This window comes from Ranitomeya imitator, chromosome 3, assembly GCF_032444005.1.
Source record: "Ranitomeya imitator isolate aRanImi1 chromosome 3, aRanImi1.pri, whole genome shotgun sequence".
NCBI classification, from domain to species: Eukaryota; Metazoa; Chordata; class Amphibia; order Anura; family Dendrobatidae; genus Ranitomeya; species Ranitomeya imitator.
The window spans coordinates 36,618,513-36,624,500 of NC_091284.1; the positions used below are offsets into that span (position 1 = coordinate 36,618,513).

General features: G+C 44.7%; 1 long non-coding RNA gene across 1 annotated transcript; it reads right to left on the reverse strand.

Moving 5' to 3' along the window:
* Positions 1-1,567: 1,567 nt before the first annotated feature.
* Positions 1,568-3,891, reverse strand: LOC138671906 (uncharacterized). The gene is made up of 3 exons (XR_011319477.1): positions 3,758-3,891; positions 1,742-1,850; positions 1,568-1,655 (listed from the first exon to the last, which is right to left on the reverse strand). It is a non-coding gene; the product is annotated as an uncharacterized lncRNA (long non-coding RNA).
* Between the last annotated feature and the right edge of the window lie 2,097 nt (positions 3,892-5,988).

Sequence of the window (5,988 nt, forward strand, 5' to 3'; positions counted from 1 at the left end):
TATGGTTCAAAAGTGGCTTTACCTGGGGAATGCGGCACCTGTAGCCCATTTCCTGCACACGCCTGTGCACGGTGGCTCTGGATGTTTCCACACCAGACTCAGTCCACTGCTTCCTCAGGTTCCCCAAGGTCTGGAATCGGTCCTTCTCCACAATCTTCCTCAGGGTCCGGTCTCCTCTTCTCGTTGTACAGCGTTTTCTGCCACATTGTTTCCTTCCAACAGACTTACCATTGAGGTGCCTTGATACAGCACTCTGGGAACAGCCTATTTGTTGAGAAATTTCTTTCTGGGTCTTACCCTCTTGCTTGAGGGTGTCAATGATGGCCTTCTTGACATCTGTCAGGTCGCTAGTCTTACCCATGATGGGGGTTTTGAGTAAGGGTACCGTCACACAGTGAAATTTTGATCGCTACGACGGCACGATTCGTGACGTTCGAGCGATATATCTGTGACGTTCGAGCGATATCGCAGTGTCTGACACGCTCCTGCGATCAGGGACCCTGCTGAGAATCGTACGTCGTAGCAGATCGTTTGAAACTTTCTTTCGTCGTCTAGTGTCCCGCTGTGGCGGCATGATTGCATGGTGTAACATATATCGTATACGATGTGCGCATAGTAACCAACGGCTTCTACATCGCACATACGTCATGAAATTATCGCTCCAGCGTCGTAGATTGCAAAGTGTGACAGCAGTCTACGACGCTGGAGCGATATTGTTACGACGCTGGAGCGTCACGGATCGTACCGTCGTAGCGATGAAAATTGCACTGTGTGACGGTACCCTAATGAACCAGGCAGGGAGTTTATAAAAGCCTCAGGTATCTTTTGCATGTGTTTAGAGTTAATTAGTTGATTCAGAAGATTAGGGTAATAGGTCGTTTAGAGAACCTTATCTTGATATGCTAATTTATTGAGACAGGTTTTTTGGGTTATCAGGAGTTGTATGCCAAAATCATCAGTATTAAAACAATAAAAGACCTGACAAATTTCAGTTGGTGGATAATGAATCTATAATATATGAAAGTTTAATTGTAATCATTACATTATGGTAAATAATGAAATTTAACACAATATGCTAATTTTTTGAGAAGGACCTGTATATATTCTATTTTAGCACTTGTTTATTTTTGTGTATCGGAAAGGAACTGCGGATTATTTATTTTTTTTCCATTTATTTCATTCGCGCCAAGTAAACATTTTTCAAATTTTTTTTTTCAATGCCAAGGAATCGGGATGGAAACATAGAAAGACAGTGAATAGTATTCTGTTCTCCGTCTTGGTGTGAAGTGATTGGTACACGCAGCGATCCGAGACACGGAACCAGGGGGATTCTGGAACAACTCATAAAGATATTAAAGTCAGAAGATTAAGATCCAAGTCTGTGGTTTCCTGAAATCGGCTCCAAGTGTTGAACGGTGAGGAAATGAAGAAATAATGATTGAATCGCTGAGTTTATTAAAACTTTATTACTTGGAAAAACTTTCATCCTTTTTTTAGTCATGGGTCAAAACATTTTTTTTCTAATGATATTATGGGTAAGGAATTAAGAGGCAACAAGAGACTTAATGTTCTAGGTTTAAAACATGGCGGGACGGGGAGGATGGGACTTCATATCGTGGTTCTTCTGCTGCCCCCCTAAAAACTCTTCATATACCCTATTGGGTAAAATAAATGAAGAAATAGGTTTATTATAAAATAAAATACCTAAAAGTAAAAAAGAAGAAAAATGTATAACATGTACCCTATTGGCATGCCCAAATTCTTTTTTGCATCCTTTGGCTTCCATAGTCCTTGATTCTTTGCATATTCAAGCTTGATGTGGTCCGTGGTCATAAATCAGCTGAGAGGCGCTAAACAAAAAATAGACAAATAAAGGAATTGCGAACTGTCCCATTAGAATGAGCTCACTGACAGATCCTCACTTAACTCATTCTGCAGCCAGCAAATGACAAGCACAATAATAGAAATAGATGCAATTAAGAAGAAAATTGTCCACAAAGGTAGACGACCCCTGTGTCGTTCTCAGCCAGTCTATACCTGTAAAATAAAATGTATCAGGAATGTTCCATCACGTTAAATTAATCCAATTTTGAGTCCCATATTTTATTTTTTCATGCTGAAGGAAATGATTCTTCATCACTTTAATGAGACTGAAAAACAGTCGCGGTTTTCATATGGATCACTTACTCCCTCTTACCTCTCTGGCGGCATAGGATACAAGAAGATTCCCCCAAAGACGCAAATAAATGATAATAATGTGTGTTTACATCTTCCAGGTGGGTTTTTCTTGGCTCAGTGTAATTTCGTGTAAATAAGAGTCTTCTGCATAATTTCTGCTAGAACAAGTTTATTGTAGCTGACACCGGCCGGCCTCCCTCCTGACTCTGAGCTGAAATAAAACTCCAGGATTTGGTTAAATCACCCAATCACTTCTGTCAATGTTACTTCCTTTGTTTGGCACCGTGAGTATTTCCAGGCCCACCAGGGAATGACATTTCTTTGAACGATACCTGCAGTAATCACACAGTTGCCAAGTTGGAAGAAAGTTCATCAAGATCATTTATGGTCACAGCCATCCTCGTAGATGGCAACGACTCAGCTTCTCTTTGACAATAACTATCCTGACACTTCTTTTTTTATCAAGAGATGACAAAAGGTACTGTTCAAAGGTACTGTTCAAAAGTACTGTTCAAAAGTACTGTTCAAGAGTACTGTTCAAAGGTACTGTTCAAAGGTACTGTTCAAGGGTACTGTTCAAAGTTTTCGAGAGAGGACTTTTCTTCTGGATCTGGAGAGATCGTACATATCGCACTTGTACGGCCAGTGAATAAAATACAGAAACAAGGACATTCTTTGCTGGATGGGGTCGACCACAACTCTGTCATTTTCCTATAATTTCTCGTCACCAGGGATTGTCCCCTTTCAGTTAATCTTTGTCCCTGGGCGTCTAGCTTGGTATAAAAAACAAAACACGGTGTACTCATCGTCCCCTTGTCCACCAGGGGAGTTTTCCGCCATTGCTTTTTGGCTGCAGTCCTCAGTGTGGTGGCTAATCAGTAAGCTCAACAACTCTGCCTGGGTAGGCAGAACATCCCACTCTGCGGTGGCAAATCAGTGAGTTCAGTGGCTCCGAGTGGGGCGTTTTGCACCTACCATGGCAGAGTCGTTGAGCTTACCGATTAGCCACCCCACTGATGACTTAACGTAGTCACTGCAGCCAAGTCCACACATCAGGAACAGCGGGGGAGAAACACCAGTGGACCCAGGGATGGTGAATACAGCATTGTTTATACCAAACTAAGCCCCAGGATGAAGAATAACTGAAAGAGGACAATCCCTTTAAGGTCTGAAATCATGATAAAGTCCGAAACGGTGTGCCACCATCAGACTCCAGGTAGGCAAGTCCGCCTCAATCTTCATTAACCCTCCATATAATTGTAGGAAGACGGACCAGAATAGTGGTCTCTCTCGTGTGTCTGGGCCGGAACTGTCACCATTGTTGCCGGGGGAAGCACATTCTGACAGGAATAGACTTTTGCACCTGACTGCTGAAGGCGTGTGTGATATAAAGGGGACTGCACATACGTAAACAGGGCTTTTGGCAGGGACCCAGCGTGTGCTACAGGAGGTTAACTCCCTCTCCGCAGACTGACGCCAACTGACAGGCCCGCTTTGCAGCGTTTCATCTCCCACGCATACAGACTGTGCATTTCCAGAGACTAACCCCCCCATAATCCCCGACTCTTACAGCACTAACCGGTCGGTGCATCTTACACCTGCGGACTCTTGTCACATCCGGCAACACATGCGGTTCGCAGCGTTGAGACTGCGGCCTCCACTCCGGGACATTGTACTTCTTTGGCTGTGCAGCAGACCTTTCCCCGTTCTGTCCTCATTCCAGGATCACAAGACTGCGTGTAAAAAGATCAGGATTCTCTGCCGCCATCTAGACAGTGCTTCACCCTTCTGCAGGACAGGCTCAGAGACGTCACGCGCCACCTACGGCGCCATCGTGGGATTTTACAGCCACCATCATCTAGGAACCAGAGACTGGTAAGTTAACTTGTTATTTTCACCCATTGAAATTACTTTATTGATATATATACAGTACAGACCAGTGAAGACCATTTCCGGTGACTACCTCTTGAAGCTCATCAAAAGAATGCCAAGAGTGTGCAAAGCAGTCATCAAAGCAAAAGGTGGCTACTTTGAAGAACCTAGAATCTACTATATAATTGTCTAAGGGTCACTTCCGTCTTTCTGTCTGTCTGTCTTTCTGTCACGGATATTCATTGGTCGCAGCCTCTATCTGTCATGGAATCCAAGTCGCTGATTGGTTGTGGCAAAACGCCCATGACCATTGCCACGACCAATCAGCGACGGGCGCAGTCCGGCGGCAACATGGCCGCTCCTTCCTCCCTGCAGTCAGTGCCCGCTCCACACTCCCCTCCAGTCAGCGCTCACACAGGGTTAATGGCAGCGTAAACGAACCGCGTTATGCCACGGTGTAACGCACTCAATTAACGCTGCTATTAACCCTGTGTGACCAACTATTTTACTATTGATGCTGCCTATGCAGTCGCAATAGTAAAAAGATCTAATGTTAAAAATAATAAAAAAAATAAAAAATCATCATATACTCACATTCCGGCGCCTTTCTCGCTCCTCACGACGCTCTGGTAACCGCTCCATGCAAGCGGCAGGTTCTGGTGGCAAGGATGGTATGCGACAAGGACCTGCCATGACGTCACGGTCATGTGACCGCTGTATTGTAGATAAACTTGGCATACACGTGATCAGATGCAAGTGAAATTTAATTGGAAGAGAGTACATACAATATGGCGTTTCGGTCTCAGGTTAGACCTTCATCAATGTACTAAATAGGGAAAATGGTGATAATAAAAAAAAAAAAATAAGGTATATACAATAGGTTATACAATATCAATAATCATATACAGGTTCCAATAGAACAATGATCCACATTAATATTTCATAGATTCACGTTTTAACTGGATATTTTATCTGCAAAATATGCAAGAGCATTCTTTATGGGTCACCGCCGGGGCTTAGTGGTCAGTGAACAATAAATAATAATGAATAGGATATAAGATTCAACACTTCCGGTCGCGTGTCTCCTAGCATCCAGCGCGCCTACAAGAAGCGGCACCCGGGGCTGTCACACCACACTCAGGACGAGCGGTGGGTACTGCGTCCGATCAGCACAGCACTGGGTAAGTGGCACACACCCCTGACCACGGCAGGACATAGGTTTATCCGCATTATAATATACTTATACCGGGCCTGCTCTCCCTCTTCCCTCCCCCCCCCCTCTCCTTTTCTCTATCCCCACAGCGCCATAAGTGGCCTAATGCCTATAGCAGAACCAGACACTAAAAGAGCAGGGTATGTTGAATCTTATATTCTATTCATTATTATTTATTGTTCACTGACCAGTAAGCCCCGGCGGTGACCCATAAAGAATGCTCTTGCATATTTTGCAGATAAAATATCCAGTTAAAACGTGAATCTATGAAATACTCTAAAGGCCCCTTCACATTAAGCGACGCTGCAGCGATACCGACAACGATCCGGATCGCTGCAGCGTCGCTGTTTGGTCGCTGGAGAGCTGTCACACAGACCGCTCTCCAGCGACCAACGATCCCAAGGTCCCCGGGTAACCAGGGTAAACATCGGGTTACTAAGCGCAGGGCCGCGCTTAGTAACCCGATGTTTACCCTGGTTACCAGCGTAAAAGTAAAAAAAAACAAACAGCACATACTTACATTCCGGTGTCTGTCCCCAGCGCTGTGCTTCTCTGCACTCCTCCTGTACTGACTGTGAGCGCACAGCGGCCGGAAAGCAGAGCGGTGACGTCACCGCTCTGCTTTCCGGCTGACCGACGCTGACAGCCAGTACAGGAGGAGTGCAGAGCACAGCGCTGGGGACAGACAGCGGTAGGTAAGTATGTGCTGTTTTTTTTTTTTACTT